An 11,489-nucleotide genomic window follows, 5' to 3' on the forward strand; every position below is an offset into this window, starting at 1 on the left:
TCTTGTGTAGACAAGCCTTGTGTTGAGACCAAGAGTTTGTATGATTAAGTAGACTCTGAAGAATAAGACCGTAGAGAGTATTGTAAGAAGACTTTCCCTATTTGATCTAGATCAGAAGATGATCTAAGTTTTGACTTCTATGGCCGAATGTGCTGCTAAATGTAATGTGGCTTGGAGGAGCATCAGAATGAAGGATTTACATCCTACCCTACTTAAAATGAAAAAGATGTTGGCTGAACTTCAAGATCCTTTAGAAGAGATTGAGTTTGGAACTCAAGGTAAAAAGAGGCCGACCTGTGTAAGTGGCTTGTTAAGCCCAGAATTCCGTGCAAAACTTATTGAATTATTGATCAAATTTAAAGATTATTTTACTTGGGATTATCCTGAGATGCTTGATCTTGACCGAAATCTAGTTGAACACCACTTAACTATTAAAGATGGTTTTTTATCGTTCAAAAAATTCTCAAGGCTATGGCCTCTGAGGTAGTTATTAAGGTTAAAGACGAAATAGAACGGTTGTTATGGGCAAGATTCATTAGAACCACCCATTACATAGGTTGTCCTATATTGTAGTGCCAATCAATAAAAAGAATGGTAAACTCATAGTTTGCATTGACTTTAGGGATCGGAATTCTGCCACAACAAAAGATGAGTACCCTATGCCAATGGCGTACATCTTAATAGATTCGGCCTCCAAATACTGAATCCTATCTTTCATTGATGGTCATTCAGAATATAATCAGATCTTCATAGCAGAAGAGGACATTCCTAAAACTGCACTCAGATGCCCAGGGTCATTGGGGACATACGAATGGGTAGTCATGTCATTCGGTCTAAAGAATGCAAGAGCAACGTATCAACACGTTATGGATACGATTTTCCACGATATAATAGGGAACTTCATGGAGTTGTAAATAGACGATGTAGTGATCAAATCGTTTTAGGAGACCGAACATCTCGGTCATCTGTGTAAATCATTTAAGAGAATGAGGCACCATGGATTTAAAATGAACCCGCTTAAATGTGCCTTTGGTGTGTTTGCTGGGAATGTTCTGGGATTCCTAGTTCACCAAAAAGGTATCAAAGTGGATAAAAACAAGACTAAAGAGACAATCCAAGTTTCAGCACCAAGGAACAAGAAAGAACTACAAAAGTTCTTAGGATAGGTTAATTTTCTAAGAAGGTTCTAATCTTGCTGGTCGTGTCAAAGCTTTTTCAGCATTATTAAGTTATGGTCAGAGGATTAGTTCTATTGCAATGAAGTTCAGAAAAAAGATTTTGTTCAAATCATGGATTATCTGACTAGGCCACCTGTTCTGTTGCCACCAAGAAAAGGTGTTCCTCATAATTATATGTTTCTGATACATCCAATATTCACCGGGCCAATCAACGGCCGCCACGTGTCACAGGGCGACCCGCTCCAGAACCAAGGGGAACGAACCGGGGTCCCAGCACCCAGGCGCTACCTCACCCAGACGCGGCCTCCACTCGGGCGCGACCTCACCTAGGCGCGGCCACACCCAGGCGGCCTCTCACCCAGGCGCAGCCCCACCCAGGCGCGGCCACACCCAGGCGCGGCCTCACCCAGGCGTGGCCTGCACCCAGGCGCGGCCACCATTCAGGCTCGGCCTCACCAAGGCGTGGCCACACCCAGGCGCGGCCTCTCGCCCAGGCGCGGCCTACACCCAGGCACGGCATCATGGGCATAGACGTGAGGTGTATGAACATTGAGGCTACTCACCTATGACCCGATCATATCGCTACAGACTCGTGTCACCACCAGGACTCTAGGCCACCGCTTAGAAGTCACGTCACCCAGACGGATTCAAGCACCAATGATGTTATCACCACACGCGAGTATCTATCCACCAAGGATCTTGATACCACCAGGACACTCCCTCCCACAAGGAGATGGTCAATCAGGATAGAGCCCCGTTACCCAGGGCCTCTATCCACTCAACGGCACAATCGCCATCAAACTGGGACTCTCCACACTGCCATACACTACTATAAAAGGCAAGGTACACAACCCCATCAGAGGACATCTAAACTCATACTAAATAATCACTATTCATCTATTTGCGCCAGAAGATCTAACTTTGGCATCGGAGAGCCCTAGGCCGAAACCACACATGTTCTCTCTGTTGACCCCTTGGTCCACTTGCAGGTGACAGCATTCGCAGGACCGCTCGATGATTTCTTAATGCAACAGATTGGCACCGTCTGTGGGAACGACGCTAGCCATTACATCTACTAGCTCGCTTCCATATTCATTCAATGGCACGAAGGAAGACTACCACCACCAACAACGGAGCAAGGAATGGATCACCACCCCCAGAGTGCTCTCGCCGTTGAGCCAATGACCAGGACCATGTCCCTCTGGAGGAAGAGATCCCCCGTAATGACCAGTTTGTGGTCGACGAGCCCGACAACGATGAGGCAGACAATGTGGTGGTGGAGGTGATACCTGACCCCAATGCTCCAGCCACTGTGGGTCAGATCAACGACCTGCAACGATAGATCCTCGATGAACAACGACTCTTTCGAGAATACTTGACACAGCGTGCGACGTCTCACCGTCGAAAGACTTCACCATCAGCAAGGGTGGAGTCCATACCTCGACAAGAGTCGAACCCTAGGAGATCATCTCCCAGGGGCATGAGATCAGAGAGACTTGCACAACGGGCAACCCCCACTCCGCAGCGGGGGGAGCATTCCCAGCATCCCAGGAGAACAAGAGACCTCTCGCCACGGTCAGAATGTGGGAGGACGCCAACGCCCAGGGCGAGAGTGTCAAGCCCGCAGAGATCGGTCCGGAGATCTGTGTTCGACGGACGACTTGAAGAAGGTCACATACCACGATGAAGCCAGACCTACAGAGAAGAAAGCCCCTCACCTTCACGACAGGGTTCATCACGGCGTGACCATTCACCATCCCGCCAACACTCAAGGCGGGAGGGGACATCCAGGAGAGATCGTGAATGGGGTCGCAACGAACGTCCAGCTAGGCGTGAGGGACAATCACGGGACAAGGAGCTCGATCAAAGACTCCGCGACCTGGATGAGAAACTGGAAGGGTTGAAGAAGCAGACCAAAGGCGAGACACATTCTATACCCGTACAATACCCATTCTCGATGGAGATCATGTCAGCCACGCTACCTTCTAGGTTTTGACTACCCACCTTTGAACTTTACAGCGGTACCACTGACCCTAATGACCACATCAATTACTTTAATGGCATGATGACGCTGTATGGTGGGTCGGACGTGGTCTCCTGTCGGGCATTCCCTGCATCCCTCAAGGGAGCAGCCACATCATGGTTCTCCAGGCTACGACCGAGATCTATATGCTCGTTCGTAGAGCTATGCAAATAGTTCGTCACCCGCTTCCAAAGCAGTGTCAAGCAGAAGAAGACCACCATCAATCTACTGAACGTGGTACAAAACCCTGGGGAATCTCTCAGGCAATACGTTAGTAGGTTCACCAAGGAGTCCCTGGAGGTTCGAGACTTGGATGACCAGACACAACATGCAGCCCTAGCAGGAGGCATTAGGGATCTGGACCTGATCAAGGACCTGGCACGTCATGAGACCAGGACTATGAAAGAGCTCCTGGAGCGGTGTAACGAGTTTGCAAATATGGCCGAGGTACTACAAGCTAGAACGAAAATAATTGAGGTCAAGCCACAGGACAACAAGAGGTCAGCACCTGATGACCGTAAAGAGGGTAAGAGGTCGAGGACAGAGCGTCGACAAGAGAAGAGCGACAGCCCATCTAGGAGGACAGACCGCCGCCCAGAGAGAAGTGAGAGGGCAAGCACCCCTGAGTTCACACCACTGAACACCACCAGGTCCCAGATACTCATGCAGATCCAGGACCGTGACCTACTCCATTGGCCATGACCCATGCTAGCAGGACCAGAGAAGCGAAACCCTAACAAATATTATCTCTTCCACAAAGAGAATGGGCACAACACAGAGGAGTGCTATCAATTGAAGAGAGAGATAGAATAACTGGTAAGAGCAGAAAGCTTGAACAAGTATGTGAAGGGGAGTCATGACAATCGCTCAGGCCAAGGAGATAGAGGTCGCGATGGAGATAGAGTGGAACCGAGACGAGAAGAAAGAAGAACAGATCGAGAGAGAGACCGCCCAGAAGAGCGGAGAGAGGCAACAAAACCTAGTGGCACCAAGGGACCTCCTATCCTCACCATACTTGGAGGACCGGGGCAAGAGTCCACCAGAAAAGCTAAAGCTCATGCCAGGTTCATGGGAGTAGCAGAGAAGCCAAGCAAGATAGCTAGGACCGAGGCGGTGATCTCCTTCTCGGATGAAGACCTGGAAGGACTAAACTTCCCGCATGAAGATGCCCTGGTAGTACAGGTGGAGGTAGCCAACCGACCTGTACACAGGGTACTGATAGACACAGGGGCGTCTATTAACATACTCTCCTTGGACGCCTATCGACAGTTTGGGTTCGGGGACGACCAGCTCAAACCAGAGCCCACTTATCTTCGTGGATTCTCAGGTGCCACCACCTCCATCAGAGGTACCATAGAGCTACCCGTCACCTTCGGGGTACACCCTCAACAAGTAACCATCATGGTGAATTTCATGATAGTCAAGTCTGTGGTGTCCTTCAATGGCCTCTTAGGGCGACCATCACTGACAGCCCTTAGAGGAGTCATATCGCCACTTCACCTGAAGATGAAGTTCCCCACCGAGAATTGGGTTGGCGAAGTCCGAGGAGATCAGAAGAAAGCAAGGGAGTGCTACGCCACCTTCATGAAAAAGAACAATGGTAACACCTGTGGAATGGCACTCTGCCTAGAGAGCATGGTCAGTGACCAGAGAGATGAACTGATAGAGAGAAGGGGAAGGCCAGTGGAAGACCTCATCCCATGGCCCCTCAGCCGGGATGACCCCTCCAAGGTCATTCAGGTCGGCTCGCTGCTAAGCAAGGAACAGAAAGAAGGGCTTGGACACCTCCTCCAAGCGAACATGGATGTCTTCTCATGGTCGACCTCCGACATGCCAGGAATACCACGTTCCATAGCGGAACACTGACTACATGTCTACCCAACCAGGAAGCCCGTTCAACAGAAGCGGCGTAACTTCACCCTCGACTGACAAGCAGCAATCAAGGAGGAGGTCGACAAGTTAAGCCAATCAGGGTTCATCAGAAAGGAGAAGTTCCCAACCTGGCTCGCCAACGTGGTCATGGTACCAAAGCCAAGTGGGAAGTGGAGGATGTGTGTCGACTACACCGACCTGAACAAGGCATGCCCAAAAGATGAGTACCCACTGCCCAGGATCGACCTACTGATCGACGCCACCGTCGGCCATGAGATGCTGAGTTTCATGGATGCCTACTCCGGATACAACCAGATCCTCATGTATGAGGATGATGAGTCTTACACCGCATTCCGGACGGACAAAGAGAACTACTGCTACAACGTCATGCCATTCGGGTTAAAGAATGCAGGGGCCACCTATCAGAGGATGGTCAACAAGGTGTTCGAGGAGCAGATCGGGTGCAACATGGAGGTATATATGGATGACATGCTCGTGAAAAGCATCCACGCCAACCAACACCTGACCAACCTAGGGGAAGCATTCACAGTACTGAGGAGGAACCAGATGAAGCTAAACCCTGCAAAGGGCGCCTTCGATGTAACGTCCGAAAAATTCCTGGGGTTCATGGTCTCAGTCCGTGGAATAGAAGCCAACCCATCCAAGATCAAGGCCATCCAAGAGATGGCACCTCCTCGGACGGTCAGGGAAGTGCAGAGGTTGAATGGAAGGGTCGCCGCCCTTTCCAGGTTCGTGTCACGATCAAGTGATAAGTGCTTACCGTTCTTCAAAACGTTGAAGAACCTCCGAAGCCCTAAAGATTTCACATGGACGGAAGATTGCCAGAAGGCGTTCGGAGAATTGAAGGGGTACCTAGAGAGCCCACCACTGCTTGGGCGACCAGAACCTAACGAAGAGTTGTAGCTCTACCTAGCCGCCACCCCTGTCGCAGTCAGCGCATTACTGCTGAAGGAAGAAGACAAAGTCCAGAGGCCCATCTACTACGTCAGCCATGTTCTGATCGATGCAGAGGCCAGGTACATTAGGATCGAGAAGGTAGCCTATGCATTGGTAATAGCCTCCAGGAAGCTACGACCATACTTCCAAGCCCATACCATCATAGTCCTCACAGACCTACCTCTGAAGAAGATACTGCACAAGCCAGACGTCTCCGGGCGATTGATAGCATGGGCGGTGGAGTTAAGCGAGCATGACATCAAGTTCCAACCAAGGACAGCCATTAAAGGCCAGGCTCTTGCAGATTTCATTGTAGAGTGTACCCTATCTGAGATCGAATAAAAAACAGGGGAGCCCGAAGAGAAGGATCATGGACCGTGGAACATGTTCGTGGACGGGTCGAGTAATGTGGCGTGAAGCGGCGCTGGTCTCATATTAACCAGCCCCGAAGGATTTCGTATCCAATATGCTCTCCGATTCACCTTCCAAGCATCCAATAATGAAGCAAAATACGAGGTATTACTAGCTAGACTCCGGGTGGCCAGAGCCATCCAAGTCACACACCTATCCACCCGGAGCGACTCCCAGCTCGTGGTGAATCAGGTGAATGGAGAGTATGAGGCAAAAGATGATAAGATGGCATCATACCTAGCACGTGCTCAAGCATTGATCGAGGGTTCCGTAAAGTTCAAGATGGTTCGAGTTCCTAGGGATGAGAACACCGCCGCCGATGCCTTATCCAGGCTAGCCAATGAGGAACTCCAAAATTTGGCTAGCGCAGTCTATATTGAGATCCTGCATGAGCCAACGTATAAAGAAAAGCAGGTTAACGAAATCGAGGAGGGACCTAGCTGGATGGACCCTCTACTCAACTACCTCCAGAACGATGTCTTACCAGAAGACAAGGCCGAGGCAAGGAAGATCAGGATGAGAGCTACAAAGTACACCGTCCTAGATGGGGTACTGTATAAGCGGGGGGCAACAGCACCACTACTCCGGTGCCTAGGACCCAAGGGGGCAGAGTACGCCCTAGCCGAAGTCCATGAGGGGATATGTGGAAGCCACATGGGGGGACGAGCCCTAGCCTACAAAATCCTCCGCCAAGGACTATACTGGCCACGAATGCAAGAGGAGGCCATCCAATATGCCAAGAAGTGCGAGCAATGTCAATTGTTCGCCCCAGTACCCCATCTATCTGCCACCAAGCTAACATCAATCCTCAACCCCATACCTTTTGCCATGTGGGGACTAGACATCCTAGGCAACTTCACCGCAGCACCGGGAAACAGAAAGTACTTGGTCGTCGCGATTGACTACTTCACCAAGTGGGTCGAAGCTAAACCCTTGGCCAAGATAACAGAGACAGAGATGGAGAAGTTTGTCCGCGACGACGTCATCTACAGTTTCGGGGTACCACAGATCCTCGTCTCAGACAATGGTAGACAATTCAACAACCCCAAATTCCAAGCATTCTGTCACAGCTACAACATCGACTATCGGCCTATGTCGGTAGCATACCCACATGCCAATGGTCAGGTGGAGGTCACCAACAGAACACTATTGGAAGGAGTCAAGAAAAGGCTAGAGGGAGCCAAAGGAAAATGGGTCGAAGAGCTACCAAGCGTCTTGTGGGCATACCGAACTATAGTACGGACACCCACAGGAGAGAGCCCATTCCGCCTAGCATATGGCACTGAAGCATTGGCGCCAGTAGAGGTCTGCGCCATGTCCCATAGGGTTATGTACTTCAATGAACGTACCTATATCGACGGACTACGGGCGAACCTAGACTTTATAGATGAGGTCCATGAGAGAGCACTACTAAGGAACGTCGCCTACCAGCAACGTACTGCCAGGTACTATAATGCCAAGGTCAAGGAAAGGCTATTCCACCAGGGAGATTTAGTCCTACGGAGGGCAAGTGCATCACAGCCACAGAAGGCAGGGAAGCTGTCAGGCAACTGGGAAGGACCCTACATAGTCTCCAAGCAGATTCGTCCAGGGACCTACCACTTGAAGACTCCAAGGGGCAAGAAGGTAGACCATACCTGAAACTTAGAACATCTGAAGAAGTATTACCAATAGAAGCAAATAGCTCCATCAAGGGTAGCAGTCAAGTAGTAGCAGTAGTGGTAGTGGTAACAGCAGCAGTAGCAGTAGCAGTTGCAGTAGACGACATCACTGTTCCAAGGTCAATTTGAATTTTATTCAAAATAAAGAGATGTTTCAGGAATACTTGTCTTCTTCTACCACTCAATCGAATCACTACCACTACATCAAGGCGTCACGCCACCCAGGAGGCTTTATGCCTAAGGCAACATGCCACCACTGAGGCTTCATGCCTAAGGCGTCATGCCACCAACTGAGGCTTTATGCCTAAGGCAACATGCCACCACTGAGGCTTCATGCCTAAGGCGACATGCCACCACTGAGGCTTTATGCCTAAGGCAACATGCCACCACTGAGGCTTCATGCCTAAGGCGACATGCCACCACTGAGGCTTCAGGCCTAAGGCGTCATGCCACCACTGAGGCTTTATGCCTAAGGCAACATGCCAACACTGAGGCTTTATGCCTAAGGCAACATGCCACCACTGAGGCTTCATGCCTAAGGCGTCATGCCACCAACTGAGGCTTCATGCCTAAGGCATCATGCCACCACTGAGGCTTCATGCCTAAGGCGTCATGCCACCAACTGACTGAGGCTTCATGCCTAAGGCGTGATGCCACCACTGAGGCTTCAGGCCTAAGGCGTCATCCCACCACTGAGGCTTTATGCCAAAGGCAACATACCACCACTGAGGCTTTATGCCTAAGGCAACATGCCACCACTGAGGCTTCATGCCTAAGGCGTCATGCCACCAACTGAGGCTTCATGCCTAAGGCGTCATGCCACCACTGAGGCTTCATGCCTAAGGCGTCATGCCACCACTGAGGCTTCAAACCTAAGGCATCATGCCACCACTGACGCTTCATGCCTAAGGCGTCATGCCACCACTGAGGCTTCATGCCTAAGGCATCATGCCACCACTGAAGCTTCATGCCTAAGGCGTCATGCCACCACTGAGACTTCAGGCCTAAGGCGTTATGCCACCACTGAGGCTTCATGCCTAAGGCATCATGCCACCACTGAGGCTGTATGCCTAAGGCGTCATGCCAACACTGAGGCTCTACGCCTAAGGCGTTAAGCCACCAAGGTCCGAGGATCACCAAGGCACAACGCCACTACCAAAATCCCATGACTATCAAGGGTCAGAGAGCATCAACGCGCAAACAATCACCAGGAGACAATGCAATCAAAGAGAAGCAAAAGCGATCACATAGAAAAGTCATAATAGTTACAACTCAAGTTCAAAAAAGGAAAAAGGTTGAGACGTCTACAGGATCGGTACGGCCGTAGGGTCAAGGGACCACAGAGTGGTGGGTCACCTCCGACCCAGTAGGAGACATCATGTCCACCTCATGAAGACGTGCAGTAGCACCCCCCTCAGGCAGGGCAGCCTCCACCTCTGACACTGGAACACTCTCCACCATAGCTACACCCGAAAGCGCCGCAGCAAACTCAGAGAACCCCAAGACAGAGAAGTCATAATCGGGGGTCACCTCCAGTACACAAGCGGCTAAGTCCCGAACCCCTCCCTCATAGGCGGGCTGAAGCTGCGCCTGATACAGCGACAAGAACGCAGAGGACGCCTGGAACTCAGCCACGGCTCGTTCACCTGCAGATGCCAGCTCCGCCTCATGCCTTCCCCTCAACTAATGAAGCTCCTCCTCCAAGGCAAGAACCCTAGCCGAGCTCTCGGCCTCACCAGCAGAGGTCACACGCAGCTCCTCAGACACCTCCAGGAGCTTCTCGGACACCACCGTGAGCTCCCTCGATGCCCTCTGCGCATCGGCCTCGGCCCTCTCACGGGCATCAATCTGTCCCTGGAGCTCCCTCTCCATGTCACGCAGGGTGCGCTGTATCTGCACCTCACGAGAACCGTGACCCTCCAATCGAAGCACCGCCTCAGCAACACGGTGATGGACCTACAATCAACATGGCAAGCGATAAAACAATCTAAGAATAATTGGAGCAATGAACATGATGAGACAAAAAAGGGCTAACTCACCGAAGCCATATCATGGTAGAGAGTCTGGGCCAGACAAGCATCGCTAAGCCTCTACAAGGCCACCCTCGCGGTAGGGAGCCTGCCCCTGTCCATCCACTCCCGTGACACGTCGGCTCCGGCCAAGGTCGAGCCCTCCGGCACGCCCAAGGTGATCACCAGGGACTCATCCAGTGTGGGAAGATCAGTGGCAGTACCACCAGAGGAACTCACACCTTTCCCCTTGGAGAGGGGCAATACAGAAGACTCGAAAGGAGCGACAGAGGGAGGCAGAGGCACAGAGCCCGAAATGCCATCATCATCAAGAGAAGTACGGGGAAGGAGGACACGCACACCAGAGCTCGTCACGTGGGCATGTCCTGGTCCACCCTTCCACTTCGCTCCAACTACCACAGGCGCAGAAGCACCACCAACATTGGTCACTCCAGCAGATGGACCACCCTGAGAAGCGGCCTTCCTCCGCAGATTGCCACGGAGCAAACTGAAGTTCGGACGCGTATCCACTGCATAGACCTCCCAACCAATCAAATGACATATACATTCAAATACCAACATGCCAATCAAGTACAAAAGACAGTGCTCTTACCAGGACTCAGCTTCCAAAGAGACAGGAAGGCCTCCGAGTCCAACTCCTGGACGTGGAACGGATCGCGACCCAGGCACAGCTTGAGGGAGTCACCCTCAAAATCACTCAGCTCAAGCCCCTGATTGACCCTCTTGAGGTCAATAACTTCCCTAACAGTCCGTAGTGGGCATCGGGGGACCGTGGCAAAAAAGAAGCTATCCCTCCAATACTTCACGTGGCTAGTGATCCCCGTGAGAAGCTCCACAGAGGCATAGGGCCCCTTGAGCACGCGGCGAGCAAAGTGATAACATCCATGGTTCCCCTTCTTCAACAGATAAAAGTGGGAGAACAGGGGAACAGTGGCGGCACGCCCCAGGCGGGCGAAGAAGACATAGAAACCCAAGATCACCCTCCAAGAGTTGGGCAACACCTGCCCAGGGATAGGAAGGCGAAGGCCCTGGAGAAAAAATGAACGGTAGAGACAGATCTCATCCGCACGGTGAGAGAAGGCATACTCGCCAGGCCCAGGAGTACACAACATGACCTCAGCGGGAATATGGAACTCCTCACAGAGGGAGACCAAGTCAGAAGGTGACAAGATGCTAGTAACAAGGCCCAACCTATCAACAGGACCGGCGGCTGAGGATGCCGCCCCAGAGGATCGACGATCCCTACTAGGACCGGAGACACTAGAAGGTCCCACACCTCCATCAATAGCACTAGGGGAGGGTATAGAGGATGGAGTACCCACAGAAGAAGGCGATCCTAGGGAACGCTCCTCTGAAG

The sequence above is a fragment of the Telopea speciosissima genome, chromosome 4, assembly GCF_018873765.1.
Source record: "Telopea speciosissima isolate NSW1024214 ecotype Mountain lineage chromosome 4, Tspe_v1, whole genome shotgun sequence".
Lineage (NCBI taxonomy): Eukaryota > Viridiplantae > Streptophyta > Magnoliopsida > Proteales > Proteaceae > Telopea > Telopea speciosissima.